This window comes from Dermacentor andersoni, chromosome 2, assembly GCF_023375885.2.
Source record: "Dermacentor andersoni chromosome 2, qqDerAnde1_hic_scaffold, whole genome shotgun sequence".
Classification (NCBI taxonomy): Eukaryota; Metazoa; Arthropoda; class Arachnida; order Ixodida; family Ixodidae; genus Dermacentor; species Dermacentor andersoni.
In genome coordinates, this window is record NC_092815.1 from 32,009,790 (window position 1) to 32,032,113 (window position 22,324).

General features: G+C 45.8%; 1 long non-coding RNA gene across 1 annotated transcript in view; it reads right to left on the minus strand.

Annotated features, from left to right (window-relative positions):
- The window catches only part of LOC140216083 (uncharacterized), a 206,157-nt gene extending 192,103 nt beyond the window's left edge, over positions 1 to 14,054 (minus strand). Inside the window, exon 1 of the long non-coding RNA XR_011892730.1 lies at positions 13,970 to 14,054. This is a non-coding gene — a long non-coding RNA (uncharacterized lncRNA). The remainder of the gene's footprint in view (positions 1 to 13,969) is intronic.
- Between the last annotated feature and the right edge of the window lie 8,270 nt (positions 14,055 to 22,324).

Below are 22,324 nucleotides of genomic sequence, written 5' to 3' on the forward strand. Positions count from 1 at the left end.
TGTTGCACTTCTTTCGCGAGCATTGGTCACTTTGGCGAACAGATTCAGCAGCCTCTTTACGGGAAGATTGGTCTCTGGCCATTTTTCGAAGAATACGATCTCCTTGTTGCATCTTCGGGCATTCCTTCGACGTCGCTTAGCGAGAGCCAGTAAAATTGGGACATTTAAATGAAGACGCACCACAGTCGGTGGTATTATGCTCTCCACTGCAGCTCTAACAGGTAAGTTCACTTCTACAAACAGCGCTCACGTGTCCTTAGGCATTTCCGGCGCTGAAGAGGCCTCCAAAGGAATGGTCGTGCACGTCGTATCACATAGCCCAATTAGTCAGACGCTGGTAATGTCGAAGAAGCAAATATTAACTTGATGCATCGGGAGTTCCCCAAGCGGTAAATCTCAAGAATGCGCATCGATGACCTCAAAAGATACTTGATGTCTGTATGCTTGATTTCAAGGTCCACGTGGGAAATCACACCACTCGTTGTCTTATTCCCATAAGTAATGAATATGCGGACGGAGCTTGCGCTTAACTGCGGAATTCTATTTAACTTCTCCAGTATTGCTGAATTTTCCGCATTTATCATCAGGATGTTCTTGCGAGCGTTGATCCTGATCTCACTGATCTGCCCAGAGTTCAAGCTTTCAAAATATTCGCTTAGAAATTGCCTGCTGAGAGAATTAATGCTGTGTAACGTGGAGAGCGGCTTGTTAGAAACTATGAAGGATTCCTGCTCACTTCGATTCGATGAAATTATATCAGTCGACATACAGCGCATCTTCTTCATACGGCCGCCCATGGCTACGACGTCAGAGTCCATGACTTCCGGCGTTGAGCTTTCCCAGGAATCGAGCTGGTCCGAGCTTCCGAAGGCACGTCATCCAAGAATGAGCGTCGAAGCCCATGACGGACCTTGTTCAGGGGCTCGTGGGACCTTCTTCTTGCTCATCTTTGATGAAATGACTCTCACGAAAATGTCAAACACATTAAAAATTGCATAACTGCGAGTGATCCAAAGCACCGGCAAGCCCTGGGCACTTCTTCAGCTTCCGCCCAAACATTCTTTGAAATCACGCATACAGCATGCGTTGTCGGTGATTTCAATCAGGGTATGTTGGGGCCGAAAAGGGAGTGATTTACGTATTTCATGTTTGACACATTTCGCTTGCGATGCCATACCTATCCGGCCCAACCGATGATTCAGCGGCGTACGTGCATCGATTTGACGTTATCGAAGAATGTGTCGGTAGGTGTGAGTATGCCGATCAGTGTATATTATAGTGACCGCAAATTCATTGTGACCGTCATTACTATCTGCCAATAAGGGACAACATAAAGTCTTTACCACAAGTTCTCTTACCACGATTTTTACAGCTCGACTGGTCATTCACATTCGCAGGGCGGAATGGCCTTGAATTTTTTTCTTCGCTTTCTGACGAGGACCAAACTGGGGGTGACGTGGTGGCTATACGAGGACGTGATAATGATGACAAACTAGGGGCACCGTCGTCTTCAACGTAACGGAAAGAACCGGCAGACGAACGCAGCAAGACGGCTAGCTCCACCGGGCCATCCTTGTGCTGCTCTTCTCTCTACTCTTCAAGCCTGATGTCGCTTTATAAGCGAGTTCTCACAGGTGGAGGGAGCACAGTTCCCACAATATACTATTTTGCAAAAATGTGCTGGTCAGGAAGAAACATTGTGCCCGTAAAGTCCCACGGCTGGACAGTGACCAACCTGGTCCTGTAAGCAAAAAAAACCAAGCCCTAGTTTGGGGCCTGCGGAATATATCTTTATCGGCTGCTGGCAATATGTAAATGCATGCAGCCGTAGTTCATATTGCATGGATTGCACAGATGAGACGCGATCTCGCGTGCCGTTGAATCACGCATGCACTGAGAGCTTGAAGTGGTTCCTACTGACTCTCTTCTCCTTTCCCACGCGCTTCTAAAAGGCTCGATCAATGGCGCGCTCTCGACGGCAACGGCGGCTACAGTGGCAGCACGTCAATATAGGACCTCTGGCGAGACAAACTTGATATATTGCGTTCGATTATGTCATTTTTCTCGATGCAGCTGCTCGGAGACATTAGGGCCGGTGGAATGGGGCTCGCGTGGAGACTGCGCCTCTATCGACTACTTGCATGGAGGCGAGGCACGGTTGCGCAGTGCGCCACCACTTTGCTCACGCAGGAACCTGGAGCTATTTGTCAAAAGGCAAGGCTCGGCTAACGCGGGAGCCGGAGGGAAGTCAGATATGCACTGCAGCAAGCAGTGCGCAACAACATGTCAGAATGTCAAGTGAAGGCACGCGTACTGGTGCCGTGGGATGGAAGAATGCAGCTAGACTTTCCGAGTGTTAGTGAAATAGTAACGTATTGTTTTTGACCTGTCCGACTGAGCCCTCACATGGTCCGCTCTTGCAGAATGCCGCTCTGACGCGATGCACATAAGCTGCGACGTTACAACAGTGTTTGAATCCATACGCACGCCACAGCTATTACAACAAAGTCAAGGCAACTCACAATTCATCTTGCTAACACGCAAGAAACGAAGTCTTTGCAGTGAACTATCTTTCTTGTCTTTCAAAAACAGCATACAGTCTTCTGTGCGGATGCTTATGGATTGGTAGAATAAATGCTGTGTAGAAACTTGCCGAAATGAAGGAGTATCTGTGAAGTTCGGCCAAGTATACGCGTTCTCGCTGCCACCTGTTATAATGCTAACGTCTCAGTTACCCTTCACTGTGTTTTAAGGGTGTACATTTCTTAAAAATTACATGCACATTTCATTGACAAGATGACGGTACTAAAACCGCAAACAGCTTTTTTAAGAGGTGGCTGTTTGCGGTGGTATTCATTGCCAGCTCGTGGCCGTGGTGGACGAGACTGTAGATTTAGGAGTAGACAAAAATGGGAATGGTCACGAACCACCGTGTTCACTTGTGATTTTTTTCATTCATGCTGTCGACTGGAAGGTGTAACTTAAGGCGAATGTAAAGTTGCATTCAGGGTAAGTCGATCATATAACCGATCGTTACAAAACGAATGGCAGATCAGTCATGTCACAGCATGACTCCGCTATACCTGCTCGTCTTAAAAAGATTGCAAGCTTTTTCACTGCTCCCCTAATCACAATTATAGGTAGCAGACTGTGGTCATCCACACGTAATTTCGTGATTTTACCTCTTTCTTTCAGCAATCTGTCGCATAAAATTGGAGAGGCTTGCACAATAGCGTCTAATCATATCACCATGTGTATGTGTTATGCGTGCGTTGTTTCAGCTCCAGATGACGCAAAATTAACTGCTAGCAACATTTCCCTCTCCCCTACGGCTTCTACGGAAAAGAAATACAGTGGCCTCTTTTCTATAATGCCGGTAGCTCTTCCAACCGGCACAATATTCCCGAAAGGCCATAGCAATGCGAAGATGAAAATTATCACTGAGCTTTAGCTAAGGCCGGCAGCTTCATTTCGAAATTATTCGCTGTCTTGGTGAGAATTACCTGGAGACCGAGGCATTAGCAAATCTCCTTGCACCACAGAAAGCTACAGAGAGGTGTGAATGCCTTGCTGCTTTTAGCGAGGACGCATAGCATGGAATTGGCTGAGGACAGCGTTAGCTTTGGGGACAAAGGTTCCAACACCTATAAGACTTAACTATACTAGCCTAGTGGTTGGTAGAAGCTTTAGAAGACATAATGCAAGGTTACCCATTTGCCTGCCTAAATGACCATAATCCGAGCAAGCTACTTCAACCATATTTCATGTCCGGTGGCTAGTGAATCGGCCCCACCATGCCTGCTGGCCCACAGTTGCATTTGAAGTAATCCATCTAGACACAACGGAGGTCACAAAGAGCCTTCCTTCTTAATGTAAACGAATAATTTCACTAGACGTTGTCAAAGGCGATTGCGGCTTGTGCTCAGTTCTCCAAAATGAAATTCTTAATGAACGTCAAAATGGTCGCAGGGGGGCAATAGCTGTCGTTTAGAAGTTAACAACTGCGTCGTTGGACGGAATAAAGGGACATTAGACTGGCGTTCCAGCGTCTAATTAGCTCTGGTAATATTCTCTCGTCGAAAGCATAGTTGGGAGAAAATGTTCTCGGAAGGATAGCCTGGAGTTCTAGCATGACAAAAGAATCTTAGCATGTCACCGATCAACCAAGACGGCGTGATTTTAGTATTTTGTACGTCTTCTGAAGTAGCTTTTTCTTACCTTCCTTAGACAAGTTGTGGACCTGCGAGCTTTGATAATCTTGCCTATTAGGCGGCCTATTTTAAGCGGTGATCGGAATTCTTGCGGCTATATTCATATCAATTTCTGTTGGATGTGGCTTTTTTGCTGCTGATAGACTTCATGTGTGTTTCATTCTCCTGCTTGCACATGCCGCTATATACGAGTCCATAGAAATAGAACGTTTAACCTCGCAATACATTGGAGTGAGCTGAATTCTGGGCAGTAGAACAGAAGACAGACTTTCAGGCGTCAGCATGAAGTGCAAAGTAGAATCGTCTCTGGTGATACGCTACACAAGGAATTAAATGGGACATGTACGTTCATCCTGCTTTACTTCCTCTACTTGCGTTTTTACGTACAATGGTATATGCCTGCGCATCACAAGTGTATAAAAAACAAGCATGGAAGATAAATGTAGCGCTTCGTTGGTTACCGCACATTCAGCTTTTCATATGGTGACGCTGATCAACGTCACTTTAGTGAGCGGGATGATAGAGAGAAGGATACAGAGAGGTCAACTAAGACAGCCTTGTTGGCTATACTTGCACTGAACGCAATGGAGAGGAGAGGAAAAGATTAATAGAATAATAGAAAGTTCGGTGTTAATGTTCTGGACGTAGCAAAAATAATCAGCCCTGTAGCTGTATATATATATAACCCTGTAGTATATATATATATATATATATATATATATATATATATATATATATATATTCTTGCGATATTATTGAGCGATGCTCAAGGGACGAGCCGCCGCGAGAACGACGACGAAGTGGGTCTGTGTCCTTGGCGCGAGCGAGTGTCGGCCTGACGGTCTGGCTCCAGTGTAAATAGCCTGTAGGTTAGTGATCCCCGTCCTCAACACGGAACCCCGGAGTGGTCGGTACATCGAGCTTGTCACAATGCTTCCCGGTGACGAGACCGCCTCTGCAACGGCTTCGGCTTCTCTGACTGCTCCAATCATCACGGTTGCTCAACATCGTAACCCTGGTGTGTTCTCTCGCCTGGAGGGAGAGGACGTTGACGAATGGATCAAGCTCTATGAATACGCCAGCGCTAATAACAGGTGGGACCCAACGACCGTGCTCGCCAATGTCATCCTTTATCTCGGCGGCACCCCACGCGTGTGGCAGCAAACGCATGACGACCAGATAACCAGTTGGGACAGTTTCAAAGGAAAGCTCAGGGAACTGTTCGGTGACCCCATTGGGCGCAACGCTACCGCGAGAAAGGCTCTTGCGTCTCGTGTTCAGAGATCTACAGAGCCGCACGTTTCATACACTCTCGACGCCTTGGCTCTATGCCGCAAAGCTGACGATACTATGTCTCAAGCTGATAAAGTGTTGCATGTGCTAAAAGGCGTCACCGACGATGCTTTCAATTTGCTTGTTTTCGGCAAAGTCTCGACTGTCGATGCCATCATCAAAAAATGCCGTCGCCTTGAACAAGCTAAAAGCCGCCGTATCACACATCACATTACGCGGCTACGCAGCACTGCTGCTACATCGACATGTGAGGGTCGACCGCGTCAGACCATCCCCTGCGATAGCGTAACCCGTATTTTTCGCCGCTAACTCGAGGCCACCTGTTCACCAGCTTTCTCCGCGACGCCTCCCGATCCACCAGCAAGCACGATTGCGACGATTCAGGCCATCGTCAGACAGGAATTTGAGAACATGGGTCCAAACTCCGCGTGTTCATCGTCTCCACCCACGGTTCCCCACTTCTCTAGCAGCCCTCCTCGTCCCCGGCAGTCCTTTTCTGTTACATCTCGCCGCAACCCGTCGGAATGGCGCACCCCTGATGACAGGCTGATCTGCTTCCACTGCTGTCGCATCGGCCACGTCGCTCGCCACTGCCGCAACCTGATGGCCTATACCAATTTAAAGTAATGCCGTTTGGATTATGCAACACCCCTGCTACCTTTGAGCGTATCATGAACTCCTTGCTCCGAGGTTTCAAATGGTCCACATGTCTCTGCTACCTCGACGACGTCATCGTCTTCTCGCCGACGTTCGACATTCACCTTGAGCTTCTAACAGCTATACATGATGTATTTCGAAAGGCGAAGCTGCAACTTAACTCTGCCAAATGTCGTTTCGGCCGCCGCCAAATTATCGTTCTGGGCCACCTCGTTGAAACTTTCGGAGTACAGCCTGATCCCGACAAAACTCGCGCTGTCCGAGACTTTCCGGTTCCGAAGACAGCCGCAAACGTTCGAAGTTTTGTAGGGCTATGCTCGTACTTTCGTCGTTTTGTTCCAGATTTTGCGGCGATTGCTAGACCCCTCACTAATCTTTTGAAGAAAGGCGTACAATTCTCGTGGGGCACTGCAGAAGCCGTCGCCTTCTCACGTCTCGTCACTCTTCTCTCCTCACCACCCATTCTCGCCCACTTAGACCCTGATGCCCCTGCAGAATCGCGTACAGATGCCAGCGGTCATGGCGTAGGTGCCGTCTTAGCCCAGCATCTGCGTGGCCAGGATCGCGTTATTCCTTACGCGAGCCGCCTCCTCGCACCATCGGAGCGCAACTATTCCTTTACGGAATGAGAATGACTTGCTGTTGTCTGGGCGGTTGCGAAGTTCCGTCCTTACCTTTACGGTCACCCTTTTTCCGTAGTCACTGACCATCATGCTCTATGCTGGCTCTCATCGCTAAATGATCCTACAGGCCGGCTTGGCGATGGGCTTTAAGGCTACAAGAATTTTCATATTCCGTGGTGCACAAGTCTGGCCGCCTGCACCAAGACGCTGACAGCTTGTCGCGTTACCCTGCTGACGACTCTGACTCCTCCAATGTTGCCAGTGCTGCTTGCGTATCGTCTGTATCACAGCTACTTCATTTCGCCGACGAGCAACGTCGTGACACCTACATCAGAGCACTCATCGACCGTTTTAAGCACTCTCCAACCGATACTACTCTACGCGTCTTCGTCGTCCGCGACGGTACTCTGTACCGTGGTAACCTTCACCCACACGGCTCTGAGTTCCTACTTGTAATACCTAAACACGTGCGCTCAACCGTTCTAGAAGAGCTTCACGACGCAAAAAATGGCAGGACACCTCGGCGTATCTAGAACCTATGACCGTGTACATCGCCGTTTTTCCTGGCCGGGCCTTGCCCGTTCCGTACGACGTTACGTCGCCAGTTGTGAACTTTGCCAACGACGCAAGAAGCCTTCCTAGCTCCCCGCTAGTTACTTGCAGCCGCTCGACATCCCTGCCGAACCCTTCCATCGTGTCGGCTTAGACCTTCTCGGCCCATTTCCCGAATCTACATCAGGAAACAAGTGGGTTGCAGTGGCGGCGGACTACGCGACCCTTTACGCCGTAACCCGCGCTCTACCGACCAGTTGTGCAACTGATGTTGCGGGCTTCCTCCTGCATGATATCATTTTCATTCATGGTGCTCCACGTCAATTGCTAACAGACCGTGGCCGTACGTTCTTAGCCAAAGTCATTGACGACATCATGCGTGCCTGCTCAATACAACATACCATACATTTACCACCTCCTGCCACCCTCAAACGAACGGCCGCACTGAGCGTTTGAACCGCACCCTTACAGACATGCTATCCAAATACGTTTCAGACGACCACTGTGACTGGGACCAGGCTCTACCTTACATTGCCTTTGCGTACAACTCTTGCCGTCTCGAAACTGCTGGCTTTTCGCCATTTTACCTCTTTTATGGCCGCGAACCGACGCTACTACTGGACACTGTGCTTCCATCCACCACAGCTTCAACTAGCGCTTATGCGCGTGATGCTATCGCCCATGCTGCCCATGCTTGCCAACTTGCGCGCGCTCGTCTACAAGTCTCTCAAGACAAACAGAAGCAACGCTACGACCTCCGTCACCATGATGTCCATTTTGTGCACGGCACCCTCGTGTTGCTTTGATCACCATCGCGTAAAGTTGGCCTGTGTGAAAAACTGCTTTCCTGCTACACAGGCCCATATCGCGTGCTCCGCCAAGTGATCGATGTCACCTATGAAATCGTTCTAGCCACGCCCACTACGTCCTCCGCTGTGACAACCAGTGACATTGTCCACGTCGCCCGACTCAAACCCTACAACTCTCCACGCGCCTTGGATATTTAATACCCCGTGACGGCGCTTTTGCCGCCGGGGGGTAGTATTGCAGTATATCATCGAGCGATGCTCAAGGGACGAGCCTCCGCGAGAACGACGACGAAGTGGGTCTGTGCCCTTGGCGCGAGCGAGTGTCGGCCTGGCAGTCTGACTCCAGTGTAAATAGCCCCTTTCATCTGTGTCTTTCCACACGGAATAATATACATATATATATATATATATATATGTATAAATCATTATATATATATATATATATATATATATATATATATATATATATATATGACCTGGAATGAATTGTCAAATGCGTCATCATTGTTAATATGGATGGGAGCTGTCACTCTATAGACAAAAATTAACCGGACATGACTGTGTGATTATCATCGCACACATGCCACGTAGCGATCAAACCCAAGCTGTGGCGAAGCTGTTCATTCTGATAATTGAGCCCTAGAAAATGCCATGCAGTGCAGACCTCTACAAAATATTGTAGCTAAAGGAATCAGAAATAGATTCGAACAGTTAGAAGCAGTATTTGGCATTTGATATGCGATTTTTTAGACTTCAGATGTGCGGCTGAAATTAAATGCAAAAGGACAGAATCAGGTACACAACCTGATGTTGAAGCCCCATTTCCGTTCCCAGAGCAGACTTAAACCACAGCATGTGGGGGTGCCCTAAGCACCCCCTTCCCCTTTTCCTCAAGCAACTAATATCTAGTGAGGAGCAGTGGGAGGCTGCCTTGCGCAGCTCCAGGCCCGAACTTCAGGAGGCCATCCTGGAGTGGGCTGAGAGGATAAAGGAGGCCTACTTCAAGTAGTTCCTCCCCCCACCCTCTATTCCATTGCCCCCTTCCCTTTAAAGAGGGATAAATAAAGTTTTTCATCATCATCATCATTCCGAAAAAGCCAAATGTAAATATTGGATATTCTTAGCTCCCTAATTCAACGCTCGTGTGATATCATGTGACAACGTGAAGTCCATGTTTTATATTTTGAACAATCCGTGAAATTCGGATTTCAGTCGATAATAATAAAGCGAGCGTCTATAAAGATGCAGATTTCTGACTTTCTGCAGACAATATCAGAAAAGCGGTAAAAAGATACCACCTTCCCAAGAACCATTACACATTCTTGTACTTATGTGGTTTGTAAGTTAGTTTGTTAGTTTATAAGACGTAATAAGTTAGAGTAGCCAACCTTTGTAGCTTTTGTGTATAATATTATGAGTGAGTTGCAGTGCAGCAAATTGTGATCCCATCCACCAGACAAAAAGAAAAGATAGCGCAGGATAAGTTCAACATTGCATCCTGAAATGAGATGATTTAGGCTAGATCCCTATAAACGTATTAGATGGTAAGAACTGTTCGTCAGTTGGTGGGGTATTTGAAACTTTTTTTTCGCTCAATATTGGCATTGAACAACACCGATTCTGAAGAGTCGTTCTTGAGTACAAGCTTCTCCGTGAGGCCTGGCATCTTGCAGGATGTTCAGAATTTCCCGTTATATGTAAATTAGGTTCTTGTGAAGCATCTACTTGTTATCTTCTCTATATAACTGCAAAACACATCGTTTCTTTTTATTTCGCACATACTTATGGTGAAAGATGACAATAATCATTAGTAAAGGCTATTCATGAAGGAGTTCTAAGGAAAATCAGCTGTAATGCCGAAAAGGTCAAAGACTTCTGGTGCACTGACATGATTATTGTCATTATAAAAAAAAACAATTTATGTTCATTCGAGACCACCAACTCTCCCAGTATTTTCCAATGATCGTTGCCTCGCTCCAGCCGACACAATCTCATCTCTGCAAATTTATCTCAAGATATCGCCTCACTCAGGATCTGGCGCATGCCACTGCTTTTACCTTGCCTTGAAGAGAAATTCACTCTAATAGAGCGCTCGTTATTTCTTGCACAAATTACATGAACAGCCGAATTTGACTTTCTTTGGATGTTACCTATAGAATAACATAAAGGCGCTTGATTTCTAATTTATGTTGCCGTATTCCTGTGTAAATTTACGTTACGCCTACCATTTCCCGCTCCATCACATAAGACCATCTTTAGGTGTTTCTCAAATTTCCTTGCTATCCTTCAAGTTTCCGTCCAGTTGGTTAGTAGTGGCATAATGCTCTGTCTATGCACTTTCCTACTCAAACATACCAATAATCTGATTTTTATGTGTGAAGAATGCCAGTCGTATGCTCCCAAATCCATTTTTTATTCGTCTAGAGAGCGTTTAATAAAGTTAAGGGCAGGGAAGATCGCCAGGTTGCAATATCAGGCTTGCTACGCGGCACTTAAAAAGATGAAAGTAGAATAGAGTGTAAAGGAAGAGAGAGATGTGCACCGCAAGGATGAGCACAACCCAAGTGGGAAATTAAAAAAGAAAACGACGCTAAAATGCGTAGTCGGTCACACAGACAGTTCTTCAAAGGACGCGCACCTTCTTCTATGCTGGAAATAAGCTAGAGAGGCTTCTTTTGGAGCTTTTGTGCACGGAATGATAACCTGTGGAGCATTCCCCTACTCAAGCGATGCCAACACTGCGCTCATTCTATCCAGTTCAAGCCATTGTACTTTGAGTGGATGTAGTGTGCGGGTTGTTTAAACGCACACGGATAACATCTATTAAAATCTGTTGTGTGAATATAACTTTTCATGTACGCTCTTCAACTGGCACCTCATCAGCAGGTTTAGATTTCCCTCTTGTGTGGTGGGGTGTGACTGCCCACGTACTATAGAACATTCCTGCGCTCAGCACTCTATCTCGGCTGAAGGATGGATGGATGGACGTTATGAGCGTCCCCTTTGGAACGGGGCGATGGGTTGCACCACAAAGCTCTTGCTATTATATTGCATAATGTGCCACCTAAGTTAAAAAAGAAAAAAAAAACGAGATTAATTCCCATAACCAATTTTTCTGACCCCCTATTGTGAACTTTGTTTTTGTACGTCTCCGTTTTTTGTCATTTCCCTACTTTTCTTCCAACAATCTTCCAATCGCCTCTTACTAATCTCTAATGCGGATATTGTTTACTTTCCTCCTGCTCTCGCTGAACCCAAGGGCTTGATGGAGGCGAAATGTGCCTATATCGAGCGCTGGGCTGATAGCTTCACATTGTAATAAAACATGCACCATCGTTTCCTTAGCTTTACCATTACCTTTACTTAAGGCACATTCTTCTTCTTCTCCTTTCTTATATCTCGCTTTATAGGTGCGTGTTCTAAGGCACCCTGATCTCGCTTCGAAAAGTAATGAGCTTTCCTTTGAGTTATCATAAATTGTTTCTTTCCTGATTTCGTTTTTTTTTCGCTTAAGTGGTTACTCATAGCTGTTTTTTTTTTTTTGCATTGCAGCCACCCATGAAATTATTTCAGCCACTCTGACTTTCCTATTGACGTTATTTGTTGCTGTGTTGCACACCCTACAGGCCGCATACTTTCTAATAAGCTTCCTAGTTCTTTTCTTCCACTATGAATCAATGTTTTTCCGGTACAAATACCTGAACACTCTCTCAGCCCATTCACTTTCTTCCATATTCCTCAGTCGTTCGTTATAACAAATTTTACTGTGAGCTTGTCTCACTCGAAAACTTGTCCAGCCATATCACCCTGCACAGCTTCATTTGTAGTCTTCCCGTGAGCGGCCAATGCGAGGCGTCCCATTGACCTTTGGTTGCCATCGAGTCCTGATTGCACCCCTGAATTCGAGCAAACAACTGCATTTCCAAAAATAAGTACTGGAACCATTACGCCTTTCCACATACTCCGGAGCACCTCGTACCTATTGTATCCCCATAGGACTCTGTGTTTCATTATGGCTGCATTTCTCGTCCCCTTTACTGTTACTGTTTTTTCCTGTGTTTCCATATACCTATTACCTTCATTTATCTATATACCAAGGTATCTATATTATTTCACCCCAGGTATTTCCTGGCCCCGTATTGCCACTGTCTGTTCAATGTTTTCATTGAATACAATAACACCTGATTTTCTCACGCTAAATTTCAAACCTGAATTCTCGCCTCCCTGTCCACAGATATCAGTCAGACGTTGCAAATCACTTTGCTTGTGAGCTAGCAACACAATGTCGTCCGCATAAAATGAACCTGGAAGCTGCTGCTCTACTACTGTACCCGCCTGTTTGTATGAGAGATTAAACCCGATATTACTTCCTTCTAGCGCCCTCTCCATCCTCAACACGTACATATAAAGAGCAGTTGAGATAAAAGTCAATAGCAGTGCCACCTAACAACACAAATGATCACTGTGCTTCATGACCATCCACAGCCATTCTTGAGAATTGTAGTGCCTTTATCAGTCAAAGGGTTCAACCCCGTGTAATGGAGGAAGAGTATCGAGTCGAGGATCGCTTGTCAATACAGGTGTCTATGGTCTAGATAAAAGTGCTGCTCCACATCCCCAAGAGATCCTGAAGTTGTTCTCAAGTCAATATTAGAAAATCATTCTTTTTAACTCCCGTGAAGCACCTTGCCTGCTTGCCAGACGCCCTTATGCTTTTATTGAGGACAATCGTCGTAACTGTAGACTCTCTGCAGATGTTTCCTAATGTATCCAGCGTGCTTCATTTATTCATTGACAACCCAATGCTTCTTTAACAGAATGAATAACTGGGCTAGTTTATTTACTTGCATCTTGAAACTGTAAAAGCGCACAAAGACGAGAACGAAGAGAGTGGGCAAGACGAGGCCCCTCGTCATGTCCACTGTCTTCGTTCTCGTCTTTGTTCGCTTTTACAGTTTCAAGATGCAATGCTTCTCGACTACATGTATAACTATTAAAGTGAGCACGTTATCAGAATATATTAAGGCCGAATAGCCATTCAATACAGCAGTTTTAATTAGTTACCGTCACATAGTTCGGTGGTGCGAGTCGAATATGTAATCACTAAAATGAATAAGGCCTTCCTCGCGCGACGGTAGCTTTTCATAACACTGGCATGTAAACTAAGATAGGCGCAATAGAAACGACCTATAGCTGTTGTGGTATGTTACCACAACGTAGTATTTCGTAACTACTTGACGACTGAATAACAGCACGCGTACATTTTATTTCTTCGAGTCTATCCTTACAACCCTGTGGAAGTGTCAATTTTCTCACTTTCGTGCAAAATAATGTATTTCTGTAATTATTCTTAGCTTAAGCAACCAAAAATAAACCAATTCAAACCAGTTTGAGCCATTATTTTATCTCCCCAGAGATGAACAGGAAATGAACTGCTTCCGCTGAGCCGGAAAAAAAAAACGAAACAGAAAAAAAAGGAAAACACTTCGGCATCACACTCCAGTTTTATGCAGTTTGTAATCCTTCACTGAATCCTTCCGCTGTCATTGTTATACAATTCAGGTTCCGAGTAATGCTTTTCTGTTTATTATTCATCCATGCAGCTTCTTCCTTCCGTTGTTGAAGATATCCTCCTTCATGATTACACGCATTCTCTGTTCATTCAGTATATATAATTTCACTATTTATAGATGTCACTATGTCTCTAACGATTCGCTCGTTGATCCCTCTCCACAGGTTATCAAACTCTCACTGGTATATAGGGTTAAATATGCTAAACTCGATCGCTTCTTTATTACGCCTTCTGCTGCCTGAAAAATCTTACCTGCAACATCTTGAATTCTTCTGTGCATCACTCCAAACTTCAATTTTTGCCTTGAAATAGTCGTTATGGCTGATCTATTGGTCATCCTCCTGTGCAATGCAGAAGTGAAATTTCTCATCAGGTATTTGTCTGAAGTGCACTGACGTGCAGACCGGGAACGCGATAATGACAGGATAACGTATTGACAAAGACAATCCAACACATTCACCCACTTTGTTCCGATGAACCAACGTCAGTACTGTCTACGTCTTTAGCAAAGTCCTCTTTGTCGTTCCTAAAAACGTCGTGTTTCAATGCAATTAGCATCCTTACGAAATTTCGCCCAGTTTGCGGCATGTCTGTATGTTTGACCGCTACTAACTGTTTTTCCACCAACTTAGTTACACTTATTAGTGTAAGAGTATAAGAGTAATATTACACATAATCAAATTCCTCTGCTGTGCCCCCGAAATAATTTTCGAGATTCTGCTCGGTTGTACTAAGTGTACACATTGGCCCTACCGGCCACTGCCGTAAGCTGCAGCTGAAGCTCGTCGCTACCCGTCGCTACTAATAATCTACTATTACATTATTGTAACGAGTACCTGTGTGCACTTGACCAATTATACATTTGTTTTGCAGCTATTAAGCGCCACGAGACAGACAGATTTTTTTGAGGTACTCGCCAAAGAAGGCTTGCGCATTTAAAAGAAGACTCCGCGCGGCTGCGTGTGCCACCACCCGATTATTGGCACATCCCCACTACGGGTGCGTACGATGCTTTGAAGGCACAACAACAGCAGCATACACGTCTTCTGCATGACGCGTTTCGGCGGAGGCAATACCGTGTGTCGCTTTGTCGCTTCAATCCTAAACGCATTAACAGTGGCACCCATCCTGAGATGGGCTTTGTTAGAACTCCTTTTTTTATTTTTTTACCGTCGGGAATCTGCAATGGTCCTCCTGCGCGCCGTCCTCCACAAACTGGGGATGTCCAGGCACATAACGTTCGGCCACGTTCCCAATAATGTCAACCCTGATTTAATTCGCAAATTATGACGCGTACCACAAACATGCTTGACAGACCGGTGGACGGAAGGAGCGCTATAGCTTCGCCTTGTTTTCTCGACACCGGAACGACGCGGACGGTCTCCCTTCCGGCCATAATTCACCACACTGTCGGACACTGTCGCCATTGTTTGCGGGGAAGCACAAAGGCACCTACGAGGAAGATGCGCATTCGCGACTCAAAGGGAAGTCAGAGAAGAGTCGTTAGTCCTTTCCGGCGCCACCGCACTCGGTGCCGTAGCTTTGAAGTCCGTCAACACGTGCCGAGACACTGGCGCCTCCACCCATTCGTGGAGCAACCTTCGTTACTACTGTGCCGCTAGAGCAACATGGCTGCACTCTTGCGTTCTCCTTGTAATTAGGTCAACAAGGGCGCACCGCCGAGATCCGAGAGCGTGTATTTGGCTTCAGCAGAGTAGTCGCATCAAAGCCGATGTGCCAGCGGCGCCGGTCGCTCTACGAATTGTTGCTAATTTACCAACTTAGGGCTGCACCGAGAATTTTGTATTCGCAAAAAACGTTGGTACATAACGGAAGTGTTTGTAAGAGCATATATGCCAGGCAATCTTGATGTTGTACACAGTACTGGCGAAGCCGACCGACCAATGGCAAACATGGCCTCCGAAACAAAACCTTTTGGGATTCGACGCTGCGCTGATGTAGCCACCGGAAATCTAGAGCGTACACTTTATACCGCGTGCTGCCCAGTTTATGACAGCAACGGTAAGTTTCGCAGCCTGAAATTGGCAGAAGCCTGTTGGCTGTTCCGTAGCAAAATAAATTCGGGCAGAACTAATCTACAGTGACTACACAAGTATGCCAATGACCAAAACACGCCATGTATAATGCGGTAACTGCAGCCTATCTTCTCCTTCACACGTTTATCTTGACATGCTGTGCCATATAGCACCGCTGACGCAGTCCTGACATGGACTACGACATGCGTTGCGTAACGTAAGTGCGAACAGTGAGAATTAGTCCTTCCTCCCCGCAAATATTCGTGGCGCCGAAAGCGTCGGGCTGCTGTGATAGAGGAGCCGGTATGCCGTGTGTTCGATTCTAAGGATTTATATATATATACATGCATACATATATATATATATATATATATATATATATATATATATATATATATATATTGCGGTATTACGGAATTACGGGATCAGCGTTACGGAATCAGGGTGTAGACGAGCCGTATGTAAAAATACTGAAAGTCATCTATAGCGGCCCCACAGCCACCATAGTCCTCCATAAAGAAAGCAACAAAATCCTAATAAAGAAGGGTGTCAGGCAGGGAGATAAAATCTCTCCAATGCTATTCAAAGCGTGTTTACAGGAAGTATTCAGACACCTGGATTGGGAAGAATTGGGGATAAGAGTTATTGGAGAATACCTTAGTAACTTGCGATTCGCTGATGATATTGCCTTGCTTAGTAACTCAGCGGATCAATTGCAATGCATGCTCACTGATCTGGACAGGCAAAACAGAAGACTGGGTCTAAAAATTAATCTGCAGAAAACTAAAGTAATGTTTAACCGTCTCTGAAGAGAACAGCAGTTTACGATAGGTAGCGAGGCACTGGAAGTGGTAAGGGAATACGTCTACTTAGAGCAGGCAATGACCGCGCATGCGGATCATGAGACTGAAATAATCAGAATAATAAGAATGGGCTGGGGTGCGTTTGGGAGGCATTAGATCATGAACAGCAGGTTGCCATTATTCCTCAAGAGAAAAGTGTAAAACAGCTTCGTCTTACCAGTACTCACCTACGGGGCAGAAACCGGGAGGCTTACGAAAAGGGTTCTACTTAAATTGAGGACGCCGCAACGACCTATGGGAAGAAGAATGATGGGTGTAACGTTAAGGTGGGATAAGAGAGCAGATTGGGGGAGGGAACGAACGCGAGTTAATGCCATCTTAGTTGAAATCAAGAAAAAGAAATGGGCATGGGCAAGGCATGTAATGAGGAGGGAAGATAAACGGTGGTCGTTAAGGGTTACGGACTGGATTTCAAGAAAATGGAAACGTAGCAGGGGGTGGCAGAAAGTTAGGTGCCCGGATGAGATTAAGAAGTTTTCAGGAACACCATGGACAAAATTAACACATGACCGGGGTAGCTGGAGAAGTATGGGAGAGGCCTTATATATTCAATTGAAAAGGTACATGAACGAGGTTTACTTCACATTTGTAGCCTGCACAATTTTCGGCATCGTCCCACATCTTCAGACTGCAGTATCTGAGGGATCGGCCCATATTTCTGGCTGCATAGCTAGATAGAAGGAAATAAAATTGCTCCGACAATCCCAAGAATGTTATTTTCATTGACAAAATAAATCGCTTATTTGTTTTCTTTTTTGTTCGCAGCATCCTACTTCCTTGCACCTGTTGCCTTTCCCTTGAGGTGAGAAGGAAAGGAACAAGGCTTATGTGCACCCGCCCAGTCGATTGGGGTGGGAGGGAAGGATCGGGTAGTTGGGCGCAGTTGCAGTTTCCATTCCTCTTCTATATGACAGACATTCACCACCAATCAACAGGCCCGACATCATTAGTGGCGGAAAAATGTCCTTTACGGCAGAGACCTACTTTCCTGGTGTAAATGCAATGTCAGACTTTACAAGAACACAACTTTTACTTGGAGTAACTCCCGCATCAACTCGAGTTAATTTCCTCAAAATTGCAGCTTAAATGAACGATATTTAGTTTAGCGAAGCTTCCTTACAATACAAGATACAATCACATTTAACAACTTATTAAGAAATCCCTGGGTCTCGATAAATCTATGGACTATTGGTAATGAACTATGTGAAATTTGAGGCTGCGGGACTAATCAGTACCTACTGAACGACCATAAAGGTAAAAGTATTCGCCCTTGGCTAACAAGCTGTACCTTCAGATGTTAAAGTGAAAAGCTCACAAAAGGAGTACTTATGGTAATATAGTCTGCGACAATCTGCATATGTCGAATTCGCCTAATTCATTTTGCTTATAGTGATAAGCACTGCGTAGGTTATGTAGAATAGTTGGAATGAAGTCGGTCGTTCTTAGTTTTTCATTCTTTTTGGAGGACATTTCCAAATAGCATGGCTTAACATTGCACACTGTGCATCATCATCATCATCATCATCATCATCATCATCATCATCATCATCAGCCTAGTTACGCCCACTGCAGGGCAAAGGCCTCTCCCATACTTCTCCAACTACCCCGGTCATGTACTAATTGTGGCCATGTTGTCCCTGCAAACGTCTTAATGTCATCTGCCCACCTAACTTTCTGCCGCCCCCTGCTACGCTTCCCTTCCCTTGGAATCCAGTCCGTAGCTCTTAGTGACCATCGGTTATCTTCCCTCCTCATTACATGTCCGGCCCATGCCCATTTCTTTTTCTTGATTTCAACTAAGATGTCGTTTACCCGCGTTTGTTGCCTCACCCAATCTGCTCTTTTCTTATCCCTTAGCGTTACACCCATCATTCTTCTTTCCATAGCTCGTTGCGTCGTCCTCAATTTCAGCAGAACCCTTTTCGTAAGCCTCCAGGTTTCTGCCCCATATGTGAGTACTGGTAACACACAGCTGTTGTACACTTTCCTTTTGAGGGATAGTGGCAACCTACTGTTCATGATTTGAGAATGCCTGCCAAACGCACCCCAACCCATTCTTATTCTTCTGGTTATTTCAGTCTCATGATCCGGATCCGTGGTCACTACCTGCCCTAAATAGATGTATTCCCTTACCACTTCCAGTGTTTCGCTACCTATCGTAAACTGCTGTTCTCTTCCGAGACTGTTAAACAGTACTTTAGTTTTCTGCAGATTAATTTTCAGACCCACCCTTCTGCTTTGCCTCTCCAGGTCAGTGAGCATGCATTGCAATTGGTCTCCTGAGTTACTAAGCAAGGCAATATCATCAGCGAATCGCAAGTTGCTAAGGTATTCTCCATCAACTTTTATCCCCAATTCTTCCCACTCCAGGCCTCTGAATACCTCCTGTAAACATGTTGCGAATAGCATTGGAGATATCGTATCTCCCTGTCTGACGCCTTTCTTTATAGGGATTTTGTTGCTTTCTTTGTGGAGGACTACGGTGGCTGTGGAGCCGCTATAGATATCTTCCAGTATTTTTACATATGGCTCATCTACACCCTGATTCCGTAATGCCTCCATGACTGCTGAGGTTTCGACTGAATCAAACGCTTTCTCGTAATCAATGAAAGCTATATATAAGGGTTGGTTATATTCTGCACATTTCTCTATCACTTGATTGATAGTGTGAATATGGTCTATTGTTGAGTAGCCTTTACGGAATCCTGCCTGGTCCTTTGGTGGACAGAAGTCTAAGGTGTTCCTGATTCTATTTGCGATTACCTTAGTAAATACTTTGTAGGCAACGGACAGTAAGCTGATCGGTCTATAATTTTTCAAGTCTTTGGCGTCCCCTTTCTTATGGATTAGGATTATGTTAGCGTTCTTCCAAGATTCCGGTACGCTCGAGGTTATGAGGCATTGCGTATACAGGGTGGCCAGTTTCTCTAGAACAATCTGACCACCATCCTTCAACAAATCTGCTGTTACCTGATCCTCCCCAGCTGCCTTCCCCCTTTGCATAGCTCCTAAGGCTTTCTTTACTTCTTCTGGCGTTACCTGTGGGATTTCGAATTCCTCTAGGCTATTCTCTCTTCCACTATCGTCGTGGGTGCCACTGGTACTGTATAAATCTCTATAGAACTCCTCAGCCACTTGAACTATCTCATCCATATTAGTAACGATATTGCCGGCTTTGTCTCTTAACGCACACATCTGATTCTTGCCTATTCCAAGTTTCTTCTTCACTGTTTTTAGGCTTCCTCCGTTCCTGAGAGCCTGTTCAATTCTATCCATATTATAGTTCCTGATGTCCGCTGTCTTACGCTTGTTGATTAACTTAGAAAGTTCTGCCAGTTCTATTCTAGCTGTAGGATTAGAGGCTTTCATACATTGGCGTTTCTTGATCAGATCTTTCGTCTCCTGCGATAGCTTACTGGTTTCCTGTCTAACGGCGTTACCACCAACTTCTATTGCGCACTCCTTAATGATGCCCATGAGGTTGTCGTTCATTGCTTCAACACTAAGGTCCTCTTCCTGAGTTAAAGCCGAATACCTGTTCTGTAGTTTGATCCGGAATTCCTCTAGTTTCCCTCTTACCGCTAACTCATTGATTGGCTTCTTGTGTACCAGTTTCTTTCGTTCCCTCCTCAAGTCTAGGCTAATTCGAGTTCTTACCATCCTGTGGTCACTGCAGCGTACCTTGCCGAGCACGTCTACATCTTGAATGATGCCAGGGTTCGCGCAGGGTATGAAGTCGATTTCATTTCTAGTCTCACCATTCGGGCTCCTCCACGTCCACTTTCGGCTAACCCGCTTGCGGAAAAAGGTATTCATTATCCGCATATTATTCTGTTCTGCAAACTCTACTAATAATTCTCCTCTGCTATTCCTAGAGCCTATGCCATATTCCCCCACTGACTTGTCTCCAGCCTGCTTCTTGCCTACCCTGGCATTGAAGTCGCCCATCAGTATAGTGTATTTTGTTTTTACTTTACTCATCGCCGATTCTACGTCTTCATAAAAGCTTTCGACTTCCTGGTCATCATGACTAGATGTAGGAGCGTAGACCTGTACAACCTTCATTTTGTACCTCTTATTAAGTTTCACAACAAGACATGCCACCCTCTCGTTAATGCTATAGAATTCCTGTATGTTACCAGCTATTTCCTTATTAATCAGGAATCCGACTCCTAGTTCTCGTCTCTCCGCTAAGCCCCGGTAACACAGTACATGCCCGCTTTTTAGCACTGTATATGCTTCTTTTGTCCTCCTAACCTCACTGAGCCCTATTATATCCCATTTACTACCCTCTAATTCCTCCAATAACACTGCTAGACTCGCCTCACTAGATAGCGTTCTAACGTTAAACGTTGCCAGGTTCAGATTCCAATGGCGGCCTGTCCGGAGCCAGGTATTCTTAGCACCCTCTGCAGCGTCACAGATCTGACCGCCGCCGTGGTCAGTTGCTTCGCGGCTGCTGGGGACTGAGGGCCGGGGTTCGATTGTTGTATTCATATAGGAGGTTGTGGCCAAGTACTGCACCAGGGTGGCCAATCCTGCTCTGGTGAGAGTGCGTTACCGGTTCTGGTCACCGGGATCAGGCCGCACTCCAGGCCTGTTTGTGCAATTTTCTCAACACACGGTTTTTTTTTTTTTGTATTTTCCGGTGGAGAATAGCGCGGCACCGGGATTTGAATCACGGTCCTCTTGCACTGGAGACGGATACTCTACCGTCCCCGTAGGAGTTAAATTAAAAATTAATTTATGTGGTTGTACGTGACAAAACCACTTTCTGATTATGCACGCCGTAGTGGAGGACTCCGAAAATTTCGACCACCTGAGGTTCTTTAACGTGCACCTAATTCTAAGTACACGGGTGTTTTCGCATTTCGCCCCCATCGAAATGCGGCCGCCGTGGTCGGGGTCCGATCCCGCGACCTCGTGCTCAGCAGTCTAACACCATAACCACTGAGCATGATAACAAAGGCTTAAAAGAAATGAACTGTTCTGCAAGGCGAAGTAGCTTACCTTTTATTCTGTCGGGAGCTAGATAGATTGGGACATGCTAGCGTGGTATTATAAACGTCAGTAACGAGCGGAAGTGCAGAATACATCTTGAAAGATTGAAAGTCAAAGCTTCCTTTCAGATAATTCTTTACATATTGAAGCGCCTGAATATGCAAATTTTAGCAGGGAAGCACTTGTAGTATTACTCGTAGAAGCAGTGCAAGAATAAAATATTAATTCCGTTGACAATGTTAAGACGAATCCGTCAATGCGTTAAGTCGGTAAAGAGAATAGGCAATTAAATGTGTCCTGTGAAACAGGCGCTGACGCTCTTTTCGAAGGCCTAGGAGAGCATGCAGCTGCCAGCCCTCTCCTGCCCATTATGATTCTACGCTTCTAACGCATGCGTGCCGGACAAGCGCTAGCTCTTGAATGTTTCATTACAGCTGCTCTCTCCATTGGCGCACTCGGATCTTGACCCGTGTTGCGCACCATTCACAAATCGAAAGATTGCGCAAGGGCCGGCGAGCGTACTAGGAACTGCACGCGTATCGCATACCGCTTTACCTAATTCGCGCTTCCGGCGCTGCCACTACGGCGGCATACATTTACGACACCGCACGCGCGGAGGCGTTCACGACCGCGGGCGTTCGCGGTGGTCGCGCGCCGCAGCCCCGCGCTGGACGCGGGGACACGGCGGCTCGGGGAAAGATGATCGC